Source organism: Crotalus tigris, unplaced genomic scaffold, assembly GCF_016545835.1.
Source record: "Crotalus tigris isolate CLP2741 ecotype Arizona unplaced genomic scaffold, ASM1654583v1 scf7180000018073.2002930, whole genome shotgun sequence".
Taxonomy (NCBI): domain Eukaryota; kingdom Metazoa; phylum Chordata; class Lepidosauria; order Squamata; family Viperidae; genus Crotalus; species Crotalus tigris.
The window spans coordinates 1,361,038-1,387,339 of record NW_024096808.1 but is presented as its reverse complement, the minus strand read 5'-3'; the positions used below and the strand labels follow the sequence as shown (position 1 = coordinate 1,387,339).

The 26,302-nt window shown below is 42.4% G+C and overlaps 1 protein-coding gene across 1 annotated transcript in view; it reads right to left on the bottom strand.

The window, feature by feature from the left end:
* Window positions 1-451: 451 nt before the first annotated feature.
* The window catches only part of LOC120309832 (methylsterol monooxygenase 1-like), a 50,188-nt gene continuing 24,337 nt past the window's right edge, over window positions 452-26,302 (bottom strand). Inside the window, exons 7-10 of the mRNA XM_039347449.1 lie at window positions 6,997-7,114; window positions 4,764-6,166; window positions 3,560-3,678; window positions 452-667 (exon numbers count right to left, since the gene is read on the bottom strand). The gene's annotated coding sequence lies outside the window, so the exon portion shown is untranslated. The remainder of the gene's footprint in view (window positions 668-3,559; window positions 3,679-4,763; window positions 6,167-6,996; window positions 7,115-26,302) is intronic.

The window sequence follows — 26,302 nt, the reverse complement described above, 5'->3', positions numbered from 1 at the left end:
GATATTCTTCAATTGGGTTTTCCTCATGAGGTGGGGCTGGCCAGTTTTGCAAAAGTTGTAAAGAACTCACCAATTCTGATATGATTAATTTGTAACATCACTTACTATTCAAATGCAGCTTCCTGGGCAGTTAAGGGTAGACAGCTTTTCAAAAGGTGTGAAGAACACACTTCTGCTGATGTGATTAATTTGTGACATCACCAGCATGTATAAAACAGGGTCCATACTGGTCCAGTCACGTTTGCTGATTTCTGGTATATCGATACCTCTGGAGCCATTTGATCTGCTAAGAAGTCCCTTTTCAGAATGGAAGCTACTATCGTAAGTAGTTTTATGGCTAATTTTTGAAACACTTAGATGCAAAATGGAGTTTTATAATATTCTTGTCTGCTTGCTTGTTTGATTGATTGATTGTTTTATTTCACTGGAATGAATTGACAGACTCAGAATGTTTGAGGGTATATGAAGGTATTTATTTGTCTTTCACACTTTCATATATTTAGATTCTGACAAAAATTTCTGCAACAATTCTGACCATTGGGATTTTTCTTTTCCTTCAGAATGGGAGGACGATCAGCCATTTGCAGATCTCACAATCCCCACAGAGCACCAAGGGGCCCATCATGACATGAGCCCTCAGCCTTCCACAAGCCACACAACACGAATGCTGTTAGGAGGTATAATATCTAGCATTTTATCCAACTACAAAACCATTAGTATTATTTTTTAGAAAGTAAAAGGGGGTGGGGGGAATTACATTATTAGGAATGTTGGTGATAGTCATTTGTTTGTTTGTTTGTTTGTTTGACCAGAGCCGGCCTGCAAAAAAGCAAAAATGCATGGAGGTGGACTTCCAGCATTCCCAGCAGACAGTCATAATTGTGATTCTATGCCTGCATCTCAACCAGAAGGGGAGATATGTCATTCTAAGCCACATCTACAAGCCCCTAACTCTGCAAACTCTCAGAATACGAACAATGTTTATCTGGATATGGTGCAGGCATGGGAGAAGCCTATCCAAAATTTCAGGGCTATGGACTACTATTATCGATATAGATTTGTTAATCTTGACCAAATCCAGTCTTTTGTAGATGCTATAGAGGTTATTCATAATGCGATACAGACTCTTTTGAATAATGTTGCTAGGGACATAGGTCCAAACGATTTTGTTTAACTCTGGTTGGATGCAATGGGGTTAAATCATCCTCTCTTTTCTATTAGGAGGCATGTGATGATTTAAATGCTGATGATTTTCTGACCAGTGTTGAAAATCTGCTTCAAAGTAAGGCAGAGATATTGTGTGTGTGTGGGGGGGGGGGTAATTTACAATTAGTGGTTACCATCCTGAACAAGGAGGGGGGAGGGCTTAGGAAGTTAAACACTGTGCTGCTCACCAGAGTACTGGAGAAAAAAAGACAGCACCTAGTAGATTTCAATGTGGGAGATGAATTTCTGTGTTTTGCTAGCTGTTTACTCTGGCTGATTGGTGTGGATGTTAGAAAGCAAGAAATTATTACGAGGGAACTTCACAGCAGATTGGGTGTTTCCACAGAAAACAGGATTGACTTTTCTCAGATACACCTCTTTGAAGAAGATTTAAGGGTCACTATAAATATCTTGTTTTATATGCAGGATGGGTTTAGGTTTTTTGTCACAGGTAGCCCCCATCAAGAAAAAAATAGTGTTTATATTGTTACACGACAAACATGACTATGGCATCAAAAATATCAAGTGCTTCCTGGGTGAACGCTAGTTCTGTAAATTCTGCCACACACCCTACCACCACAAATTTAGTCATGGCTGTCAATATATCTGCAGAGCATGCCTCAACCAAGAATGTCAGCAGGTTGTGGAGGAGAAGACGCACTGCTGTAGGTGCAAAGTGTTTTGCCGGTCTAAGGTGTGTTTTGAAAGACACACACAGCTTGCTATGGAGGGAAAAGTTGACTGTAAGAATAAAGAATATTGTGAAACATGTGGGGTTTATGTCTTTAACCCCCACAAAAAGTGCAAGGAAACCAAGTGTGGACAGTGCTCTGAGAAGGTTGAAATCTTAGAAGGGCATTTATGCTTTCTAAAATTGTTGGGCCGACTGGAAATTGGCAAAAGATACATCTTTTATGATTTTGAATGCTGTCAAGAGATAGGCGCCCATATTCCTAATTATGGCTGTGCCAGGGATATGTTGAAGGATGGGTATGATAAAGATGTTGTGAGGGGGGATTGTTATGGTGTTAGATCCCTGGAGCAGTTTGTAAAGAAATTTATAAATCATAAGTTTAAAGGATGTACTTTTATCGCTCACAACTCCAAAGGTTAGGACAGATACCTAGTACTGAGGCAGCTGATCTGTGAAAAGGTTAGGGTACAACTTATAAGTCGGGGGGGGGGGAAACTGTTGTATATCACCCTTCCGGATTATAAGATTTGGTTTATTGATAGCCTCTCATTTTTGCCCCTTAAATTAAGCAAATTACCCAAATCTATGGGGTTTCAAGGCAGCAAAGGATATTTCTCCCACTTGTTCAATACAATGGCCAATGAAAACTACATGGGACCACTCCATGAAACCAAGTATTACAGCCCTGAAACCATGATGCCCGGGGAGAGAAAAAAAATCATGAAATGGCACTCTGCTAATACAGGTACTGTGTTTAAACTAAAGAAGGCTCTGGCTTACTATTGCAGACAAGATGTAGATATATTAAGAGAGGCCTATATTCGCAGCGTGCCATTTCATGAATTCTTCTCTCTCCCCGGGCATCATGGTTTCAGGGCTGTAATACTTGGTTTCATTAAAAGGAGATCCAACCTCGAACTAAGGAGAAATTTTCTGATCTGGGAATAATTAATCAGTGCGAATGGCTTGCCTTCAGAAGTTGTGGTTGCTCCATTACTGGAAGTTTTCAAGAAAAGACTGGACAGCAATGGGGACACGGTCTGGACTGGTATAGGACATGGGTCTTCAAACTTGGCCCTGGCTGAGGAAGTCTGGGAGTTGAACAAGTCATAAAAGGGCCAAGTTTGAAGACCTCTGGTATAGGGTCTTCTGCTTGAACAGGGCATTGAATTAGAAGATCTCCAAAGTTCCTTCCAACCCTATTATTCTATATTCTATTATTCTGCCCCCCCAATAAATGAATAACAGCTGCAACTCGACATGTCTGAAAATTGTATGCTCACTTGGACAAATTTTAGCCCATTTCTCCTTACAGAAGACTTTCAACTCAGGGACGTTGGTGGTTTCCTTGCATGATCTGCCCGTTTCGGGTTCTTTCTTCTTTTGTCATGTTTGCTTTACCTTAATCACCATAGTATAAAAGCCTGTTTTCTTTTGTTCACTGTAAAAGCACTATTGATTTTTTTTCTTATGTTGTATTATATTTTGTTTGCTTGCATTTTGCTCTATCCCTTTCTGACTCTGACTTTATCTTCCACATAAGCAATAATGAAAATGTTTCACAGAGTTTGTGAGACTTGATGTACAAGATAAAACATTAGAAAACAACATTAAGATATGAATGAGTATTATTTTAAATGCAAAAATGGTACCGCTTACCCTAATAGCAGGACTGAAGGGAACAGCCACTTTTTTTGTGATTGCTAGATAGCCAGATGCTGAGGCTGTCACTTTATAATTTCCAGGTACCAACAGCCTCCAGTAATCTCCATCCTTTGCTAAGGAAACAGAAAGATGCCACTATATTTTTAAAAAAACTTTAGGTACATGCTTAAGTGCTACTGAAATATGTTTGATCTGGTTTGTTTTCTAATTAAAATCTCAAGATCCATTAACTGGAGCCAAGTGCAAAATACAAGAGTGACTTTGGAAAGGGGAAGAAAAAGCCTGGAACACAGTATATTTTTGTTCTTTTTATCCTAAACCATGAAAACATAAAACTTTGCATTATTTTAAGATATTCATAAGCATAGTAATTTTGCTCATGAATGTCTTAAAATAATAAAAGGTTTTATGCTCTTTTTTGTAAATAGGAAACTGGATTAACAAGTAAGTGATAAGAGAAAGGGTTGCAATTTTGCAAATGTCAATTTTAATGTGGCAAATCTGACTGATTGAGAGGAAGCAATTTTATCTGAATTCATCCAGTTCTGAAATAAAATTTAATTTTAATTTTCTTTTATATAGGAGTTCAGCACAAAATTTTCTCCACCCATTGGCCAACATTTGACAGATATCATCTATTTTCATAAGAGGCCCCTAATCTGAACATTTTGTCCATTAAAGGTAATTGTGACTTTCCAATTATAGTTAAATGAAGGCGTAAAGATTTGAATTTCTGAATTAAGATTTAGATTTCGTCCTGAATGAAACAGGAAAATGGGCTCATTCTAGATAAGTCTAATGATGCTATTTTTTAGTTCCAATGTTTATTTTAAAAACCTGAACACACACATGTTACAAGTGGAAACATTGCTTTTCTTTTTGGCAATGCCTATCCATTCACAAAGGAATGTTTTGGCCATTAGAAGTTTTCCTCAGTGGCAAAAAAGGCTAAGATTGCTTTTGCAATTATTCTTCTAGTCATATCCTCTTTGCTTTCCAAAATCATATACAAGGAATGCAGGACCATCAAGGATAGCATGGAAAGTTGCACAAGACAAGCAGTGAAAAATCACTTCTTCCATCCTTCAGTAGTAGAGAACACTAACACCCCACCCCCCAGAAAATAGAAAAGGATATTGCTATATTTATCCATGTATCAACATTCATCATCTGTCTCAATATACATATGAATACTTACCTGATGTAATGTCATGGTTTATCCCCTCTACAGAAATTGTGGCATTAGCAATGGGATTACCCTGACGATCTCAAATAAATCCTTTTATTCCTCGATGTATTTTAAAAATAAAGCACAAAACGTCTTGTTATATATCTAAATAATATACTTACAAAAGAGAAGAGAAAAAAGAACCTAGAACCGTGATGGTGAACCTATGGCACATGTGCCACAGGTGGCACGCAGAGCCCTCTCTGTGGGCACGTGCACCATCACCCCAATCCTAGGCCTTCAACTGGGTTTTATAAAACTTTTTCGCTTTCGGCCTCCGCTGCCATATGCAAAAACAAAAAGTTCAATTAATCAATCAATTTCAACTTCTCGCTAAAAAAAAAGATCTTGCCATTACCATTGCAGCCATGCCTACCCAATGGGCCATGGCCATCTGGCACCCGACGATACATAAGTGGGTTTTGGCTTGCAGTTTGGGCACTCAGTCTCTAAAAGGTTTGCCATCACTGACCTAGAACGTTTCACCACAATTAGCTTCCTGTTAAAGTTAGTAGACACTATAATTTCCACTTATTGCTAGTGCACTTATCACTTCATCATTTCATTTTTTAAAAATATGCCATTCAGAAAACATCATACTGAGCTGTGAGAACTATAAAAACAATAATGCTAACAGAATGTAAAGTTACCTCAGTCACCATTGTATGCTTCTTGTTAATTTTCATTGTTTCCATAGTTCTCATTTTGTAAGCTACCCAGAGTTGCTTTAATAGTGAGATGGGCTGCATATAAATTTAATAAATAAATACTAAGCAGATAGAGCTTATGGAGATTTCTATCTTTCCATACAAAAACACAGAATATGAGTTTATTTAAGAATAACAAACATTGGTGACTAGCTAATAGGTCAACAATGTATATGCACGCTAAGGCCTCCACTTAGTTACTAGCTGTTTATATACTACTGAAACACCACCTGGGGAAGCTCATTATAAAAGGCAAGTTTTGCCTAGATCATCCTGGAACAGAAAAGGGAACAATGTCACTAATAGCCTGTAAAACCTTCTGGCAAGAACTATATGAGTTCTATGATATTTGCAAGATTTAATTCATTATTTGCTCTACAAACATGTGGATTAATAAGTCATATTTGACAGATTTCTACCTTCAGTCCTACTCTGGCATACTGTAAAAATAAGATTAAAATGTTGCATTTCAGCAATACAAACCTCCTGGAACGCTATACCAGGCACCACCATTAGTTGTCCCATCAATGAAACTGCCGTCATCATCATTCTTGCGACATGGTGGTCAATTTGGGTTTGACATGGCTGGATGAAAAGATGAATAGCTTCAGGCTAAGCTTTGGAAAATAGCGTAATCTGGGCAGGAGCTGTATTCATGTGCACTTCCTGGGAGAACAGTAGTAAAATACATAATAGAGGGTGGAAAGAAAAACAGAGAATGTAGGCCTACTTTAATTATCTGAATCTAGATCATTTAATATTCAGGATTATGCATGATAAGAGCTTCATATGAAGACCACTGGTGTTTATTTAAAACAGACACATCAGGTAACATATTCTTCTTAATAAGCTGTCTCAGCAGCATGAAAAAAACTAAAACAAAATTAAATTAACATAATTTGTGAAAATAGTACTAAACTAAGTAAGAAGAATGGTATCTCATCCTCATTATTATGCCCCGAAAACAGGGGTAGGCAACCTTGGCTCTTTTATGACTCATGGACTTCAACTCCCAGAATTCCTGAGCCAGCCATGCTGAGGGGAAAGGGAGAGGTTTCCAAGCTGAGCCATGCTGGCTCAGGAATTCTGGGAGTTGAAGTCCATGAGTCATAAAAGAGCCAAGGTTGCCTACCCCTGCCCTAAAACCTACTCCAAAGTTCTGTTCCTCTCCTCTTCCATGGGCTCTTCCAGCCTTAAAAAGGGAAAAAAATTGTTTTCTCAGTTTAGAAAACTACAACATACCATAAAAGAAAAAAAAGCCTGCTTCTCTACTGATTAAAAAGAAAAAAATAGTTTATTCTGGGAAGTCTGCAGTAACAGACAAAAAGAGAGGAAATTAAAACTTATAAATAGTGCAAAAGTTAAATTAATTACAATAATGGAAAGTAAAATGTAATCTGTCCAGGTTGGGAATGTGGTTCTCAGCATGCTATTCAGAATCCAGCACAGCCATCAAGCTGACCAAGGCTATTTGGCCTTAGATTTATAGTACATACCAGTTTGAGTTTCGTCATACGGGTAATTTGCCACAAGGTCTCCCCCCTGAAGATTTGTGGACCGTACAAAGGGAATATCCATTATCCAGTGAACCACACCTTTTGTTTCTGGTGCAAGCTATGACAGAAATTTATAAAAATTATAATTAATTAGACTATTGTGATAAGCACTGCACATTTTTTGTAGAACAAATTAAACAACTTTCCAGAATTTTTTCCTGGGAGGCAAAATGGAATAAAATGGACTTGTTTTATATAGTATGTATTCAATATGTACTTTTACTGTATAATGTTTCAACAGAGTATCTGAATGCAATGCACAGATTAATTAATACTGAATGCAAATATAAGTGTTACTTTTGTAATATGCATATGCTATATGTCATGGTTCCGACAGATGAATCTTTTCAAAAGAACTTTGAGACATTATTTTCCTTAAAGAATCTTTTATTCGTGAAACAAAGTATCGGCACTACATAGTTGAAGCCAAAAACTGAATTCCCATCCCCTGGCACAAATTCCCATTCCCAATTAGTAGTCATAAATCACATTCCCCAATTAACTTGAAGCACAGGCTTTCTCCCCATCTTTCCTGCCCGCCAAATTTCTATCAACTCTGGACCTAATAACCTTGAGTTCCCACAGCTGAGTTATTATTGTTATGACTAGCTGGATTCTTATCCACCTTCCCGTCCCAGCATTAATGAACTCTAAAAGCAATAGAGAAAAGATGGCTACATTTCCATCTGTTGTCAAAGCAAGAACATCCGATGTTAGCAGCGTTGACACTATAATAATATTCTGCTCCCACATACACACACACAATTTCTGTATCTTGGCAAAATCTGATAGTTGCCAGATATCCAGATTTCCAATAAATCTTTCAGTACTAGCAAAAAAGAAGGACTTATAAAATTTGAAGAAGAATCCTAGGGCTGGAGGCAAATCTGAAGTGAGTCAGAAATCAGAAATTCAGTGTGAAGTCCAAAAAGCAGATTCAGAGAGAGGGAGGGCACAAATTATAAGGTCCATCAACCCATCAAAATATCAGAAATCATCTTCTTTCTTAACAAAGTCACCCTAATGAAAGAAGGTGTCACTATAGAAGGTTCTTTATTCAGATGTTGTTGTGATCCATTTCATCTCATCACATGGCATAATGGTCAATTTTCTCTATTGTCACATAAAAAGCTGCAGTCAAATGGTTCACAACATTTGTGAACATCTGGAAGTTCACTTTTCCCTTTCTCACTTGTCTCCCATCCTGACACTTCTTACATTTATGATAAATTCCCATTTGATTCTATTTGGTACAAAGATAATAAAGGAAAGAAGAAGAGAGCAGAGGAATGATAAGACACTCAACTCTTTTTCCTCTCTTACAAAATGCCTCACTCCCTGCACTTGCTTGTGGCAGCTGGAGTCTGAATATATTTGAATAGCACCAAGATGTGAAATGGCAACATTGATCAATTAAGTTAGTTGTTTCAGATCCCATTTTGTATTAAATAAGAGAAGTAAGGGCAAGTAAGGGCAAACAAGTCATATTCCAGCTTTTTCTTGTATTCTTGTATTTTTCTTAAGTATTGTTGAGAGTGGAGAAGACAGGGTGCGTAAAATATATGTTTTTGTCTCCTGAACTCTTATGGTTCTCCTGGCAGTTCTATAGTCCATTTTGTTAAATCTTCTTTCTTATCCTCAGGTTTATTTTGATGTTCTGATAATAAAGTATCTTTTCCATTTTTATTGTTATGTCAAAGTCTTGCAGGTTTTTTTCCTATTTGTGTTAAATTATAATTCTCTTCATTTGTTGCTTCACTAATTAAGTCATTTTCTTCTAGTTTATGTTCTATTATCTGATTTGTTTGTTCATTTTGTACAGTCATTTTCTGAGTGTTTTTTGATTGTGGGTTTAGATTAGAGATGTGCTCATTTATGTTGTCAAAGTTATTTTTAATCTCCTCATGGTTTGAAGCTATTGTCATTTGTATCTGTCATAACATTACATACGTTTCCTCCTGGAAAGTATTTGTCTTGTCTTGAAATGTTGCCTCTGGAGATCTTTGATATTTCAGGTTAGGTCCTTCAGGAGTAAGTATTAAATGTGGTTTTCTGTCATGTTTTGGTAAGAATGCAATATCCATGTTGTCTCCCCCTTTCAAATAGTCCTTCATCAGTGCCATAGTCTCTATAATTAGCCTTATCAAACCAGCCAAACTCAGAATCCAAACAGCTCAATTTTATATAGTTCTTATCTTATATACTGTATATAGTTTTTATAATCCACTGTATTTCCAATTTTCAAGGCATCAGTAAAATCAGTATTTTATAACAGTTCTTTTATTCACTTTTCAACCAGTCAAAATTGCAGTTCTCTTTATTTAGTCACCTTGAGTCCTTTCTATAGATTCCTCCCTAAAAGATTAGCAAAGCAATGCGAACTGGAAGTTGCCAATCACCTGGCCGACAGGTGGGCTCGGCTCCACTGCGCTGGAAGCACAAGGCACAGGCGCCCCTGAAAATGGACCGGAGGGAAAGCAGAGCAGAAGGGAAATCTGAAACCACCCTCCCCCCAAAAACCCCACCTCCAGACAGCCTTTCCCCCTCCTTTCTGAACCTGAGGATTTGATCCCAAGAAGCCACCACTGCCGCCTGGACATCCACTGAAGGAGCTTGGGAGGAACAGAGTCCTGAGGTCTTTGCCATCTTGAGCTGCCTGGATTCAGGAATGGCTCGTGCAGCACAGAGACTTCTTCCCTGGGGCTTGCAGTGGCTCTTCCTGGCCACCCTGATGGTCCCCTGTGACACATAAGGGGGGCAGCAAGACGAGGGGGTGCTGCCTGCTACAGGGGCTTCAACCTGTATTTCATTTTGGACAAGTGAATCACTGTCGCGTCGGATGAGCGGGATGAAGCTGAACTTCGTTTGGGGCATAGCAGCCCTGGTTCTGCAGCAGTTTTTTCCCGTTGCTTTGGGTGCCCAATTTGGACAAAAAATGCCTAGCAGATGCCATGTTAATCTTTCCTCTGGAGAAGGTTGAAGGAAAAAGTTTGACTCCTTCACTGATTTCTCTTTTTGCAACATTGCTTTCTTTGGGAAAAGTTCAGCAAAGAGTGGCTGTCAGCTTTGGCCTGTTTGGTTAGACTTACAAAGCCTTGGTAAATTCCTCGCTCAGCTTCCCTGATGGGATGCAATTCCTGTGGAGCAACCATTTAAGACGGGTGGGGAACCTTGACTCTTTTATGACTTTTGGACTTCAACTCCCAGAATTCCTGAGCCAGCCACACTGAGGGGAAATGGAGAGGTTTCCAAGCTGAGCCTTTCTGGATCAGGAATTCTGAGAGCTGAAGTCCACAAGTCATAAAAGAGCCAAGGTTTCTCACCCCTGATTTAAGATCTCTGAACTCCGGAGTCAATTTGAAACTTGCTCCATGGCAGAAAATATGTTGTTGTGAGGTGTTTTTTTAAATTTATTTAAAGACTATTTTTCCCCTTAAGTCACTCACTGTTCCTTTTTTCTCCATTAATAAAATGTACATTCTCTCTTTTTTCTCTTTTTGCTGCTTTTTCTGCAGCTGCAGGAATTGTATCCAGGGAGGAAATAAAATGCTTGCTCATGTTATTTGTCCTACAACTGACATGATGCATTGTGTTTGCGTAAGATGTTTGGGACTGTATTCTTAAATATTGGCCAGATGCATTGAAGAATGAAACTGCCAGAGAGCCTTAACAGTGCCTGACGTGTAAAAAGAAAAGAAAAGAAAAGTTTTTGTAGAGGCTGAGTTTCCAAAGAGCCACATTTTGCACAACCCCAAGCCTGTGAAAAGATGGTTTGGTGGGTGGATTTAATTATCTTTCTTCCCAGCGCTGATCCTGGTGCTTCTGTTGAACCCTGACAGCCCCGCAGAAGGAAGGAAAGAAGGAAGGAAGGAAGGAAGGAAGGAAGGAAGGAAGGAAGGAAGGAAGGAAGGAGGAGGGAGGCAAGGTGGGAGGGAAAAAGGAAGGATAATAACCGCAGTGCTAATGCAGCCCTCAAATGAAATTGAGTTTGACACCCCTGATATAAAAGGTTGTTAAGTGAATCTGGTTTCCCCATTGACTTTGCTTGTCAAAAGGTTGCAAAAGGGGATCCCAGGATCTTGAGACACTGCAGCCATCATAAATATGAATCAGTTGCCAAGCATCCAAATGTAAATCACGTGACCCTGGGAAAGCTGAAACGGTCATAAGTCACTTTTTTCAGTGCCATTGTAACTTTGAACAGTCACTAAGTTTCCTCTTTTTTTGTCACATTTTTGACACCTTGCTAGGTGACTGGTGATACTCAGATATTGCCATATACTAAAAGTGGTACAATGGGTGTTCTCACCAGCTGTCTTCTGAGGGTTAACAAAGCTCCGCAATCTTATGGCTGTGCTATGGCGCAAAAACCGTAAGTCTGTTCTAATTTATCTTTTACTAACTTTATAGATCTTTTTGATTTGTGCTTATGTGCTGATTCTGGGTACTACAACTGTGTGATCAGGGACATTCTGTATTTTAAAATATTTTCTCCCTCTGCTATTGTTTGCGTACTGTAAATAGGTTACCTATTTATCAGTTGAAAGATCAGTTTAGTGATCTTTGTAACATTGTGTTGACTTGGCCCTGAGCTGCAGATATCAGATCCCCACATGCTTTGTGTGAATCTTGTTACTCTTGTACATAAACACGGCTCATGATTTAGCATATTGTGTGAATCCAGCTAATTAGTCTTTTATTAAACACACAGTAAGCAAACAGGACTTTAGTGTGATGTGTGAAATCTGTCATAGAGGATAAAAACTCTGGAACACAATCGTATCTTGAAAGTTGAAGCTGCTAAAAATGGTTCCTACAATACCTAACAACATGAGGGACTGAATTAGCACTGGTAGTCCTCAACCTGCAGCATCCCAGGGTCATATGATTGCCATTTGCGACCTTCCCAGTCGAATTTCAACAAGCAAAGTCAGTTGGGGAAACTGGATTTGCTTAATGACTGCATGGTTCACTTAACAACCATGGCAAAAATGTCATAAAATTGGGCATGACTCACTTAATTGCCTCATTTAATAATGGAAGTTTCAATCCCAATTTTGATCTTAAGTCAAGGACTGCCTATAGTGCTGGTTCCAGGCTAATGCCAAATAATATAGCAACAGTTTATATGAAACATAGTTGGAGTTGAAATGGAATAACTAAAATTCCCACAAGTAAAGGCACTGCTTCATACAGAACTTCTGTTTGTTATTTAATTTACAGTGTTTATACACTGCACTTTATTTATATAACCTTCTGCATTGCTAGAATATACAGCAAATAAAATAAATAGAATTGTGTTTCAAGCAGCTGCCTTTACAAGTGATTTATAGCCCAATCTATGCATATCTAGAAGTACTTGCCAAATTGGAAATATAGAATTTTTTTCTAAGAAACCACCAGTTCTTTGTCACTAGCAACATTCCACAATGTCTTCATTTTGCTAATCATGTGCAAAGGATTGGTTTTCTTCTGACCAGTTTGTATGTCAGCCACTTAAATTATTGGTGATATTAAAAGAAATATATCTTCTGATATGTGAACACAAGCATAATATCTCTGCTGCCTTAATGTCTTCACAATTCACTAGGAAGAAACAGATTATTTAGGAACAGGTGTAACATTAAATATACATTCAAGAATGAGCATGATCAAAATAGCCATACATTACATTAAGCTGTTCGTATTCCAAGTGCAATTATAGCATTTTCCTACACTTTCATGTATTGAGTTCTGCATTTATTTATGTGGGTATGGCATTTGCACAGTATACTAAAAGTTTAATTTTAATATTGTTCAATATTAATAAAATGTGTACTTGGAAATAAAGATTTCAAAAAATAGTATATAATATAAACTATAATATTTCCCCATTCTTGATAATTTGTTTTAGCCAAATACAGATCTCAAATTTGTCAAAACTATTAAAAACCCAAAGAACAAAACTATAGTGTCTATGAGCATAGTTTGTAATTACAATTAAGGAATTTATTTTTAAAAACAGAATTTAACCGAGCTCATGCTTATGGTTTTACAAAATGTTATCGCTCTAATTTTAGATTAAAAAAAGTTTAGCACTTGGTACTGCCAAACAATTGGGATTTGAAAATTCTGTTGCAGATCACTCAGATATATGCCTTACATTTTTTTTTTAGCAAAGGTTTGTTTAATTTAAATGTTTTAAAAAGTAACAAATCCCCAATTAATTCAAAGTTATTTTGGAGTTTTAAACTATAATCTAAAGTTTTCTCTTCCTGAATATTTAAAGTACCTGCTTCACTTCATAATATTCATTATTATTGGTCTATGAAATGTATGCAAGTTCTGACAACAATCAAATTATAGTTCTTTTTTTATGCAATAGCAAGCAAAAATAATGCCTAACAATGTTGGTCACCTTTATCTATACTTTAAATCAATTCTGTCATCCTCCAAAATTCTAGGGAGAACTCATTACTAAAGGAGATCTACAGTAAACATATCATGTTTCTGTCAGAATCCAATTATATTTCATATCTAGTTATCAATTATAAAAAACCCCATTTCTGCCTTCTATGGATTCTGTCATACGATGAAGGGAAGGGGGTGAACAAAGGGGCTTTATGGCCTTCACTTCCTTCAGTATACTTCAAAGGAACTGGATGTGTGTATCACCAAAAGGACTAACCATAAGAATGGGGCTATCACCTTTCATGTACTTTTCTTTGAAGTCTCCATCCAGCCGGCAGTAAGGAAAAGGGGGTGGGAGTGTAATGCCTGAGACTGTTGCTGGAAGAGACGGGTGATTGGGTGGGGCTACTGGGGAACCCCTTAAAACCTTGAATGGGAGAGCTTGGACCCCAAGTCCTGTCTAGAACGCCTGCAATCATTTTCTCTTAATAAAGGATGCCTGTTGGAAGAATTATTCCAAGAGTTCTGTCTTCTTAAGATGCAAAGTGGGGTGGGTCCTTACATTATACAGGACTTGCAAAATTAATCCACCTGGAAGGGAGACCCTTGCCGGGGGATTTTGCAAAAATTTACCATGTCAGACAATGGAGCAAGAAAGGGGGAAAACTCCCCGGAAAGAGAGCTGCTGCCCCAACTGGAACCTTGCCAGATGTTGGGATCTGAGAGGTCAGATTCCTCAGAAGAAGTGGTGGAGACACGGGACCACAAGCCTCGCTGGTCAATGGGCATTGGAAAGAAAAGTGAGTGGGGAAAGGAATCAAGAAAGGTGACCCTTAGATGGGGGCCCAAGCAACCAGAATGGAAGCAGGAGATGGAGAAATCCCTGCACGCAAGTGATGAGGGAGAAAGCTGGGTACCGTACTCAGACTGGATCCTAGAGAAAGCTATTGACCTGATGAAGAGAACTCTCAGCTCCCTAGGAGAGGAGAATCCTGAGCCCTATGGCCGCCTCAGCTCCTGGAGCCACAAAGGGAGAGACACCGAGGGGGAAGTGGAACCTGCAACCCCAGGGACATCTGCTGATCCAGTAGTCCGCACCCCCTACCGAACCACAGATGGCGATCTGGACGGAAGACACTACTACCAACAATGGAGGCACCAATCCATTCCAAGACATCCGCCGTTGGAGGTGAAATTCAAAGGGGAGCCAACATGCTTGGGGTTTTTCCTAACCCAAGTCCTCAGCTACATGGAGGAATACGGGAGGGACATCCCCAGTGACAAAGCCCACATCCGGATCATGTAATCTGCCCTGGACGGACCGGCTGCAGACTGGGTGGTGAACTTGCATGACTCCAATGCCCCAGAACTCAGCAACTTCAACCGTTTCATGTCCTCTCTGAGAAGACGATTTGAAGACCCCCTGGATGATTGCAAAGCCCGTGAAAGGATAAAAACGATGAGGCAAGGCAAATGCCCAGTGGCTGAATATGCACAAGAATTCCGGGCCATTGCCAACAAACTGAATTGGCCAGAAGATATCCTCCTTAGCCATTTCAAAGATGGACTAAATTATTTATTTATTTATTTATTTATTTTCAGTGTTTATATGCCGCCCAATCCCAAAGGACTCAGGGCGGCGTACAAAGTTAAAACAATGATAAAACAATAAAATAAAGCAGTCATACCGCGAGTCCGATCATATCCAGGCCCCCTGGGGACATCAGCCCCAGGCCTGCCGGAACAGGAGGGTTTTAATGGCCTTCTTAAAGGCCGGCAGGGTGGGAGTAGTTCGAACCTCGGGTGGAAGTTGATTCCACCAGGTCGGAGCCACCACAGAAAAGGCCCTTCCCCGAGGGCCCGCCAGCCGACATTGTCTGGCCGACGGGACCTGAAGGAGGCCCAATCTATGGGACCTCACCGGTCTGGGAACTGTGCGGCAGAATGCGGTCCTGTAAGTAACCTGGCCCTATGCCATGAAGGGCTTTAAAGGTGATAACCAACACCTTGAATTGCATCCGGAGACCCACAGGAAGCCAGTGCAGCTCGCGGAGGATAGGTGACACTTGGGCGTAACTTGGCGCGCCCACAATCGCTCTCGCGGCTGCGTTCTGAACCAACTGCAGCCTCCGAACACTCTTCAAGGGTAGCCCCATGTAGAGCACATTACAGTAATCCAGTCTTGAGGTGACAAGGGCATGAGTGACTGTGAGTAAAGCCTCCCGGTCCAAATAAGGCCGCAACTGGTGCACTAGGCGAACCTGTGCAAAGGTCCCCCTGGCCACAGCCGATAGATGTTGTTCCAAATTTAGCTGTGAGTCCAGGAGGACACCCAAGTTGCGTGCCTGCACTGAGGGAGGTAAATTTGCCCCCCCCAGGACTAATGATGGACCATCCAGTTGGCCTTTGGGAGGCAAGACCCAGAGCCACTCGGTCTTGTCAGGGTTGAGTCTAAGCCTGTTCACCCCCATCCAGACCCTCACATCTTTCAGGCACCAGCACATCACGTCGACTGCTTCACTGAAAGGACACGGGGTGGAGATATATAATTGGGTATCATCCGCGTACTGATGATACCTCACCCCATGTCGCCGAATGATCTCACCCAGCGGTTTCATGTAGATGTTAAAAAGGAGGGGGGACAGGACCGAGCCCTGAGGCACCCCATGATCGAGGTGCCTAGGGGCCGATCTCTGTCAGCCCGCCAACACCGACTGCGACCTGTCAGAGAGGTAGGAGGAGAACCACCGCAATACGGTGCCGCCCACCCCCACCTCTCCGAGACGACGCAGAAGGATACCATAGTCGATGGTATCGAAAGCCGTTGAGAGGTCAAGAAGCACCAGGATAGAGGAATGATTCCTATCCCGGGCTCGCCAGAGGTCATCGGTCAGTGCGACCAAAGCAGTCTCAGTGCTGTAGCCGGGCCTGAAACCAGATTGAAAAGGGTCCAGATAATTGGTTTCATCCAAGGATCGCAAGAGTTGAGACGCCACCACCTTCTCTACAACCTTCCCCACAAAGGGGAGGTTGGAGACGGGACGAAAGTTCTTCAAAACAGCTGGGTCCAGGGAAGGCTTCTTGAGGAGGGGCCTCACCACCGCTTCCTTTAAAGGTTGCGGGAAAGACCCCTCCATCAAGGAGGCGTTGATTATCGCCTGGAGCCAGCCTCGTGTCACCTCCCTACTGGCAGAAACCAGCCAGGAGGGGCACGGGTCCAATAAACAGGTGGCGGCATTCATTGCCCTCACGGCCTTGTCCACTTCATCAGGGGTCACAGGCTCAAACTCGCTCCAGATAATATGACTAAGACCAGCCCCTGGCAACTCGGCTGGCACTGCCCAGTCGGAGTCCAGGTCTCTCTGAATCTGAGCGATTTTGTCCGAAAGAAACTGAACAAACTCCTCAGCTCTCCCCTGCAAGGGTTCCTCCGCCTCCTCCACTTTAAGAAGGGAGCGGGTCACCCTAAACAAGGCGGCCGGGCGAGATTCTGCGGACGCAATAAGTGCGGAAAAGTGAACACGCTTTGCCGCTCTTATCGCCACTAAATAAGTCCTAAGATAGGCTCTTAATAGTGATCGGTCAGATTCAGAGTTACTGGCCCTCCAACATCACTCTAGACGTCTCTTGTGGCGCTTCATCTCCCGGAGCTCCTCAGTAAACTAAGGCGCCCTCCGGGGACCACCACCACAGAGAGATCGCAAAGGCGCAATTCAATCCAGGGCCCCGGACGCCGCCTCATTCCAGGCCGCAACCAGGGACCCGGACGAGTTGTGGACAAGGGAGTCAGGTATTTCCCCAAGCTCCTCCTGGAACCGATCTGGGTCTATTAGGCGCCTGGAGCGGAACCACCTAGTCGGTTCCCTCTCCCTGCGATGGGGGAGTGATGCTCTGAAGTCCAGCCTCAATAGGAAATGATCTGTCCATGACAAGGGCGAGATCTCTATTCCCCTTAATTCCAGATCATGTCTCCATTGCCCCGAGAGAAACACAAGGTCGAGTGTGTGACCACCCCTATGGGTCGAATTACCTGGGTCAGGTCCATGGTTGCCATGGAAGCCATGAACTCCTGCGCCACCTCTGAGCGATCGCCGAGTGATGGTAGGTTAAAGTCCCCCAGTACTATAAGTCTGGGGAACTCCACCGCCAACCTGGCTACTGACTCCTGCAACGCAGGCAGGGCTGTTGCAACGCAGCTGGGAGGTAGGTACGTCAGCAGCAAGCCCAACTGAACCCGTGAACCCAACTTCAATAGGAGGGACTCACACCCAACAACCTCCGGGGCAGGAATCCCACGAGGGCTCAAGGACTTCCGAGCGATGACTGCCACTCCCCCACCCCTGCCCTGATGTCGAGGCTGATGAAGCACCACAAACCTGTCCAGGCACATCTCCGAGAGGGAAACACCCCCCTCAGGGCCCAGCCAGGTTTCGGTTATACATGCCAGGTCCGCCCCGCTGTCCAATATTAAATCACGGATAAGGGGGGCTTTGCTGACAACAGACCTGGCATTAAGCAACAGCAGCCTACAGTTAGGGCCCTGTACTCCCCTGTCACCAGTACTACAGGATGAGCCTTTTGAGCGGCCGGAACAAGGAATCGCTCTAACATAGCGAGCCCTCGTTCCCCAAAGATGGCCTGCCCCTTGGCTCCCGCCATATCTGCCCATCCCAGTCATGACCGGGATGCTCCGACCTTCTCCCCTCCCCGGAGTACCCCCACCCTCACCAGCCTTCTCCCTTCCTGACCGGACTCGCTTTCCATACAGACCAAGCCCAAGGATAAGTCCTGCCCCCCCCTACTTTTGCTATTGCACTCAGCAGAGGGGGTACCAGGCTTCACCCCCGACTCCACCATTCTCATACCCCAAACACTCAATACACATTCACACTTAATTTATATACATAGAGAATAAAAATGTTCACATTCATACGCCCTAAATACAATAATAAAATTTATACATAACAGGGCCATCATTCATCTACATGCATATTCACACCCACAACAAACATTCTCTAAAAATTAGTATTGCCCCTCTGTGTCCCAGGCTGGTCCAATGTGGCCGGCTAGGTGATCATTAGTACTTGTCTTGGGGCAGACCGTACTTGGCCTTATGCTCCTCGAAGAGCTGGGTCAACTTCTCCAAGTTGTTGCTGGCCGTCACCGCAATGGCGACAATTGCCACCAAGGCAACGGGCAAAGTCACACGGGGAGCCCAGGTCACTGGAGAAGGCCCCGCTGTGGAGCCTGAAGAAAACAACGAGGTGGCGGCGGCGATGATAGCGGAGAAGGAAAAGGAAGCCACACACGGGGCAGCGAGGGTTGGCTGAACGCCGGGCCAGATTGCCCAGGCGGGCTGCTGCGGCGAGGCCTGCCGCCATGGGGGAGGCTGTGGCTGCTGGTGGAGCAGGCCGGCACTCTCCAGTGGCAGAAAGTCGGGCTGTGGGTCGCCGTCACGCGGGACGCGGGATATGCCGGGCAGCGGGGATGAGGCAGTGGCGGCCTCCAGGCACAGCGAAGCAGCCGAGGCGGCAGACAAAAGCCCTGCACAAACCCAGTTAGAAAACTGGCTAACCAGATCAAGCTTCAATGGGAAGGAAGCCATGAGGGTAAAAAACGCTGGGCTGAGCTGGGCTGGGCTGGGCAGGGTAAGGCAGGGCAGCGGCAGCTGGGAGAGCCCCAGACGAGGCGCGCCCCGCCCTTCTCCCCGGCAAAGGCCAAAAAGTCTTCCTCCGCCTGGGAAGCCACCTGGTAGCCCCGCCGCTTGCCCCGCCTGAGCCCGGCCTCCTCTCCGAACTCGCCAACAAAATACATTTTGTAATGCTAACAAGCCAGGGAGATGGTTGGCTTATCAGCTAAGAAAGAAACAGAGACAGAGAATAATAGATAAAATAAATTATCAGGGTAAGTTAGTTTCTCAGAAGGAATTGATTAAGAAATCTTTTTTGGAGTATTACCAAAAATTATATAAATCTACCAATGTTCAAATTTTAGATATAAATAAATACTTAATCGAGGCTAGTTTTCCCAAATTGACAGAGGATCAGAAGCAGGAAATTAATGGCTTAATTACTAAGGAGGAAATTGCGTTAGCAATTCAGCAATTGAAACCAGGGAAAGCACCGGGTACGGATGGGTTAACAGCTGTTTATTATAAAGCTTTAATGGAGGAGATGATTCAGCCATTAGGTAATCTTTTTAATGATATTCTACAGGGTCTAGAGATTCCTCCTTCATGGCGTAGTGCTTTTATATCACTGATTCCAAAAGAGGATCAAGATCTTACTTTACCAAAGAATTATAGGCCTATATCTCTTCTAAATGTGGATTATAAGATATTTGTAAAAATTTTAGTAAATAGGCTTATGAGGGTTGTGCATCATCTTGTGCATAAAGATCAATCTGGGTTTATAACTGGAAGGTATATGAAAAATAATGTTAGACAAATTATTAACTTATTAGAATATTTAGATAAGAACAACCAAGTCCCTGCAGGGTTGATATTTTTAGATGCTGAAAAGGCTTTTGATCAATTGAATTGGCATTTTATGTTAAGAGTAATGGAGGAGATGAATTTTGGTGAAAAGATAGTACAAGCTCTTACGGTAATATATCAAAAACAAACGGCACAACTTATTGTTAATGGAGGGTTGTCAGAGGTTTTCACAATAGAGAAAGGTACCAGGCAGGGATGTCCATTATCACCGTTGCTGTTTGTTTTAACATTGGAAATATTGTTAATCAAAATTCGAGAGTCGCAGGAAATTAAAGGAATAGAAGTTAATAAAAAAGAATATAAGTTAAGAGCTTTTGCGGATGACTTGGTGGTTACTTTGTCGCAACCTACTCATTCTGTAGTAAAGTTATTACAATTGATTCATTATTATGGTTTGGTCTCGGGCTTTAAGATTAATGTTAACAAGACTAAAATTTTATCTAAAAATATGACTAGCCAGGAGAAGCAGACCTTGGTTAATTTGACGGGTTTTGAAATTGTTAATAAGGTAAAATATCTGGGGGTGATGTTATCTGTTTCTAATGCAAAATTATTTAAAAATAACTATGAAAGGTTGTGGGTTAGGGTACAGAAAGACTTGAAGAATTGGGAGAAGTTGCAATTATCCCTTATGGGAAGAATTGCAGTGATAAAAATGAATATTCTACCCAAGTTTCTCTTTTTGTTTCAAATGCTACCGATTTTGAAGAATGAGATTAATCTAAGCGAATGGCAGAAAGGCCTTAACAAATTTATTTGGGCAGGGAAAAAGCCAAGGGTTAAGTTTAAAATTATGCAAGACTTCCGTGAGAGGGGTGGACTCAAGGCACCGAATTTGAAATTATACTATGATGCGGTGGTTTTAACACTAATTAGTGACTGGGTAAATTTGACAAATCCTGAGATACTCCATCTAGAGGGATGGGATTTACTTTTTGGGTGGCATGCCTATTTAATATTTAATAAAAAAATGGATTGGGTTTTTAAAGCTCATATTTTAAGAATTTCTTTACTTAGGACTTGGAGAAAATATTATAAAAGTGATTTTAAAGTACCATTATGGGCTATACCTTGGCATGCGATAGAAGGAATAAAAGGGGGTGCTAAAATGGATATGGTGTCTTATAGACAGTTACTTAGATGGGATGGACAAAACTGGCAGTTAAAATCATGGGAAGAGTTAGCACAAGAAAATATTATTTATTCTTGGTTCCAATATAGGCAATTAGTAGATAGATGGAAGGTGGATTGTAAGGTGGGTATTCTTAGAGAAGATGAAAATTTTATTATCAAAGACAAACCCACATTAAGAGGATTTATGGGATTTTAGTTGAATTGGATTCAGAAACGGAACTAATTAAAGATTGTATGATCAGATGGGCGCAGAACTTTGGTGAGCCAGTTTGATTGGACACCTGGGAAACCATCTGGGTCAGAAATGTCAAATTTACACAAGCATAGAACTTAAGGGAGAATTTTTATAAAATGTTTTATAGATGGCACCTTGATCCAAAAAAAATGTCTCTTATGTATCCTGACTTACAACCTAAATGTTGGAGATGTGGTTGCATGGACGCTACTTATTATCACATTTGGTGGTCGTGCAGAGAGATAAAAGCATTTTGGATTAAGATATGGTGGAATATCCAGAGAATATTTAGAAGGAGGGTAAAATTTACTCCGCAATTATTTTTGTTGGGTATAGTTACTGATTGTGATACAAAGGAGATTATATTGATGTTAAATTTGATTACAGCTGCGAGGCTGTTAGTAGGACAATTTTGGAAGAAGGAATCTTTGCCTACATTGCAGGAATGGCTTCTTAAAGTGTCTCATTTGGCGGAAATGGCAAAGATTTCGGCTTTTTTAAAGGAACAAACGCAAGAGAAATTTCTTGCTGTTTGGGATAAGTGGATAAAATTTATACAATTTAAACTGGATATAAAAAAATATTATATAGCCTTTTCATAATCTTCATTTTTTTATATATATATATATGTTTTAATGTTATATTTTCTTTTTTTATAAATATAATTTTAATTGTTTTTTAATTAAGCCTATATTCTGCTCTGGGAAGCTCTGGGGGGGGAAGGGGGGATGTTTGGGTGGGGGGTGGGGAAAGGGGGTTTTGTTATGTAATGTTTAGTTTTTTTTGTATATGTTGTTTTTTGTCTTTGTATGGTTTTGTTCTTTTTGTAAAACTTATAAAACTTTTTAATAAAAAAAAATGAAAATAAAATAAAATAATAAAAAAAAATAGAAAACTGGCTAACCAGATCAAGCTTCAATGGGAAGGAAGCCATGAGGATAAAAAACGCTGGGCTGAGCTGGGCTGGGCTGGGCAGGGTAAGGCGGGGCAGCGGCAGCTGGGAGAGCCCCAGACGAGGCGCGCCCCGCCCTTCTCCCCGGCGAAAAGTCTTCCTCCGCCTGGGAAGCCACCTGGTAGCCCCGCCGCTTGCCCCATCTGAGCCCGGCCTCCTCTCCGAACTCGCCAACAGGCCCAAACGCCACCGAACGCCACCGCTAGCCCGGCTCTAGACCTCGCCTGTCCTCAGTTCCGGCACAGCGATGGCGGCGTCAGCCTTGGCTAGTTTGCCTTGCCTCTGTCTTTAAAACGGCAGCGCACAACAGTAATGTTAATCCCTGGCGGGCAAGCTGGCTCCGAGGCTACGGGGGGCGCCTTCTGCCTCGCCTCTTCTCTCCTCTTCTCTCAGAAAGAATGCTTCGCTCCAGAAAACTGTAACTTCCACTTACATTGGGCTTCTCTATGGTTTCTCTATGGTTTCCATGCAGCGAAGTTCAGGCGCGCGAGACGGTCCTCCGGGTCACTTCCCTTCGCTGCTAGCCGGGCGCTGCTGTCGCCGAATTCAAAAGCGCTCTCCGGTGCCTTCTGGCGACCTCTTCTACTGGACCTCGCTCTCCGGCATATTGGAGGTCGTCAAGTGTCCACGTACGCCTGGCTCATTCTCCCAGCCAGCCAGTTGCAACCAGGTTCTTCCACACAGACAGGCTGCCTCAGTGAAATAATCTGCGGATCGTCTGCCTCTTGAAAAGAGGATACCAGGAAGAGAACTGACAATTGAGTATCTGTTCTTTCTTCATCTTTATATTCAAAATACGGCTGGCAGTTCTGCTACACCATTGTCCCCTTTAAATATTTATCTTTTAATTCCCCTGCTTGTATGTATTTAGGAATGTTTTCATAAATATATCAATAACCTCTATGACCTCTGTGACGCTTGCCTGCTCCGAGGGGACCCACGCCAACTTGAGGAATGGTACATCTTGGCAGAGGAAGCAGAGATCGACATATTGAAGAGACACCGCTCCCCGCCTGAGTTGACACATGCACCAGTGAAACCATCGGCTACAGTCAAGAAGCAAATGGGGTGTTTCAAGTGCGGAAGAGAAGGGCATAGAGCTGCAGAATGCTGCTCCAAAACCCCCCCCAGCACAACCCAGACAGATCCCCAATCAGCAAATCCGGAAAGTCTTCAGCTAAGCCAAAAGAAACTGCCATGAGAATGATGGAAATTGTGGAACCCCCCATTTCTGCTCATCAGGGGGAAAGAACTCCAGCCTACACTGCAGAGCTGGTGGACACCTCAGATGACAGCTCGGAGGGCGAACTCCTGGTAAGTGGACGCATCGCACCCATCTTCAAGACAGTGACTATATTAATTCCCCCCATGCCCAAAGCCATGAAGGTGAAAGCCTTAATAGACTCTGGCTGCACCCGCTGCCTCATTAGCCCGACACTAGTGGGGAATCTGGTATTCCATCGAGGAGACTGGAATAACCAATCTCATTTGGCCAGTTAGATGGATCCATAGCAAGGTGGGTGCCAGATACCCTAGCCACTCTACCAATACACCTCTCCCTGGGCAAACATGAGGAGGACATAACGTTTGTGGTGACCCCAGGCATGGAATGCCCAATGATCCTAGGGATGGAATGGTTAAAAAAATGGAACCCCTGGGTAAATTGGAGGATGACAGAAATCAAATTGCCGAAGGGGGACCCTTTGGACTTAAAACCCCAAGGGGGGCTACCAGAATCAAGAATAGAAAAAGCATCCATGGGAGAGGAAAAGGGACTAACAGAAATACCAGAGGAATACAGAGACCTTGCTGAAGTTTTCAGTGAGGAGAGGGCGGATGAGCTCCCCCCCCCACCGACCCACAGACTGTACCATTGAATTTAAGCCTGGGGCAAAATTCCCGAAGCCCAGATTATACTCCATGAGCCCAAAGGAGAAGGAGGAAATGGAAAGATTCATAAAAAAAAACCCCTAGAGAGAGGTTTCATTGAGCCAGCCAAGCCTAAATTGGCTGCCCCGGTCCTTTTTAGAAAGAAGAAGGATGGCTCTTTACATTTATGCGTGGATTATAGGGCCCTGAATACAATCAGTGAAAGCAACCTATGCCCTCTGCCCCTCATGAAAGACATGCTGTCACACCTCTCGAAACTAGACCTAAGGAAAGCATACTATCGCGTGAGAATTAAGGAAGGGGATGAATGGAAGACTGCATTTAACTGGCCCATGGGGTGCTATCAATTCAAAGTCTTGCCATTTGGATTACAAGGGGGCCCTGCAGTCTTTATGCAATTAATCAATGACGTTCTAAGGGAGCATCTGTTTAAGAGGGTCCTTGTTTACTTGGACGACATTCTTATCTTCACCAAAACAAAAGAGGAACATGTCAACTTTGTCAGAGTGGTTTTAAAGAAACTGAAAGCCACCCACCTATATGCCAATCTCTCAAAATGCGAATTCCACCAGGAAAGGATAGACTACCTAGGTTATCGCATATCCCCCCAGGGCATTGAAATGGACCCAGAGAAGGTCAGAACAGTATTAGATTGGACACCACCCTGCACAAGAAAGCAACTATAAAGTTTCCTGGGCTTTGCAAACTTTTACCGCCAATTCATCCCCTCATTTGCCCAGATAGCCTTGCCCCTCACTAACTTACTAAAAATGAAGGGAGCATCCTCAGTAAAACCTAGCCAGCCACTAACATGGACAATGGAGTGCCAAGCAGCGTTTGAGAGACTAAAGAGACTTTTTTCTGCCGAACCAGTACTAAGGCACCCAGACATGGACAAGCCCTTCGTAATACAGGCAGATGCAAGTGATGTGGCAGTGGGGGCTGTTCTATTACAAGAAAATGATGATGGAGTATTGCAACCCTGTGCATATACATCCAAGAAACTCACGGAAACAGAACAGTGCTGGCCCGTATGGGAGAAGGAGGCATACGGGATACGTTGGGCATTACTCATGTGGCGACAGTTCCTGGAAGGCAACAAAATCCCCTTCCAGGTGTGGACTGATCACAAAAATTTGGAAGCCCTGAAAGTGCCCAGGAAACTCAATCCCAAACAAGCCCGCTGGTCCCAGCATTTTCACCAGTTCCAATTTAAGCTCAAACATTTACCAGGGAGAAAGAACTTCCTGGCAGATGCATTACCTCGCATGCCCCAATATAACAGCGCACGAACCACAGACTCTAAACCAATAATGGCAGAGTCACAACTGGCAGCACCAGTAACCACAAGAACCCAAGCTAAATTAAAACCACAATTGGACAGCCAAACTGGAATTGAATTCAAAAAAAGTTTGGAAATAGATGAATGGTTCCAGAAAAACAAACATGTGTGCGCAATGAGAGACGGGTTGCCTTGGGTAGGGGAAAAGTTATATATACCAACAACCCGAAGAGTCACTTTCATGCAGCTTTGCCATGACACAAAATCACAGGGCATTTTGGATTTGTAAAAACTTTACACTTAATTAAACGGCAATTTTGGTGGCCATCAATAAAAAAGGACATAGAAAGTTATGTAGCCAGCTGCCCAAAATGTGCGACTGCAAAGAGGTTGCAAGGGAAATCGCCAGGACTATTACAACCAGTTGCAAATCCCTCAGTCCCCTGGAGGGAAATAGCCATGGATTTTATAGTGGAATTGCCAGAAAGCAATGGGAATCCAGACAATGTTGTCTGGATGGTCACGGACTTGTTTTCCAAACAGGTGCACTTTATCCCTTGCCAAAAGATTCCCACTGCAAAGGCCTTAGCAAAACTTTTCATCCAGCACATTTACAGATTGCACGGGGCACCCCAACGCATCATCTCTGATAGGGGAGTGAAATTTACGTCTGCATTTTGGAAGGAATTTTTATCCCTCTTAGGGACCACTCAGGGACTGACATCTAGCCATCACCCTCAGTCAGATGGACAAACAGAACGTTGTCATTCAGTACTTGAGCAATATTTGAGATGTTTTTTGAATTTCCTACAAAGTGATTGGACAGACTTACTCCCTTTTGCAGAAGTTGCCTACAATAATGCAGTC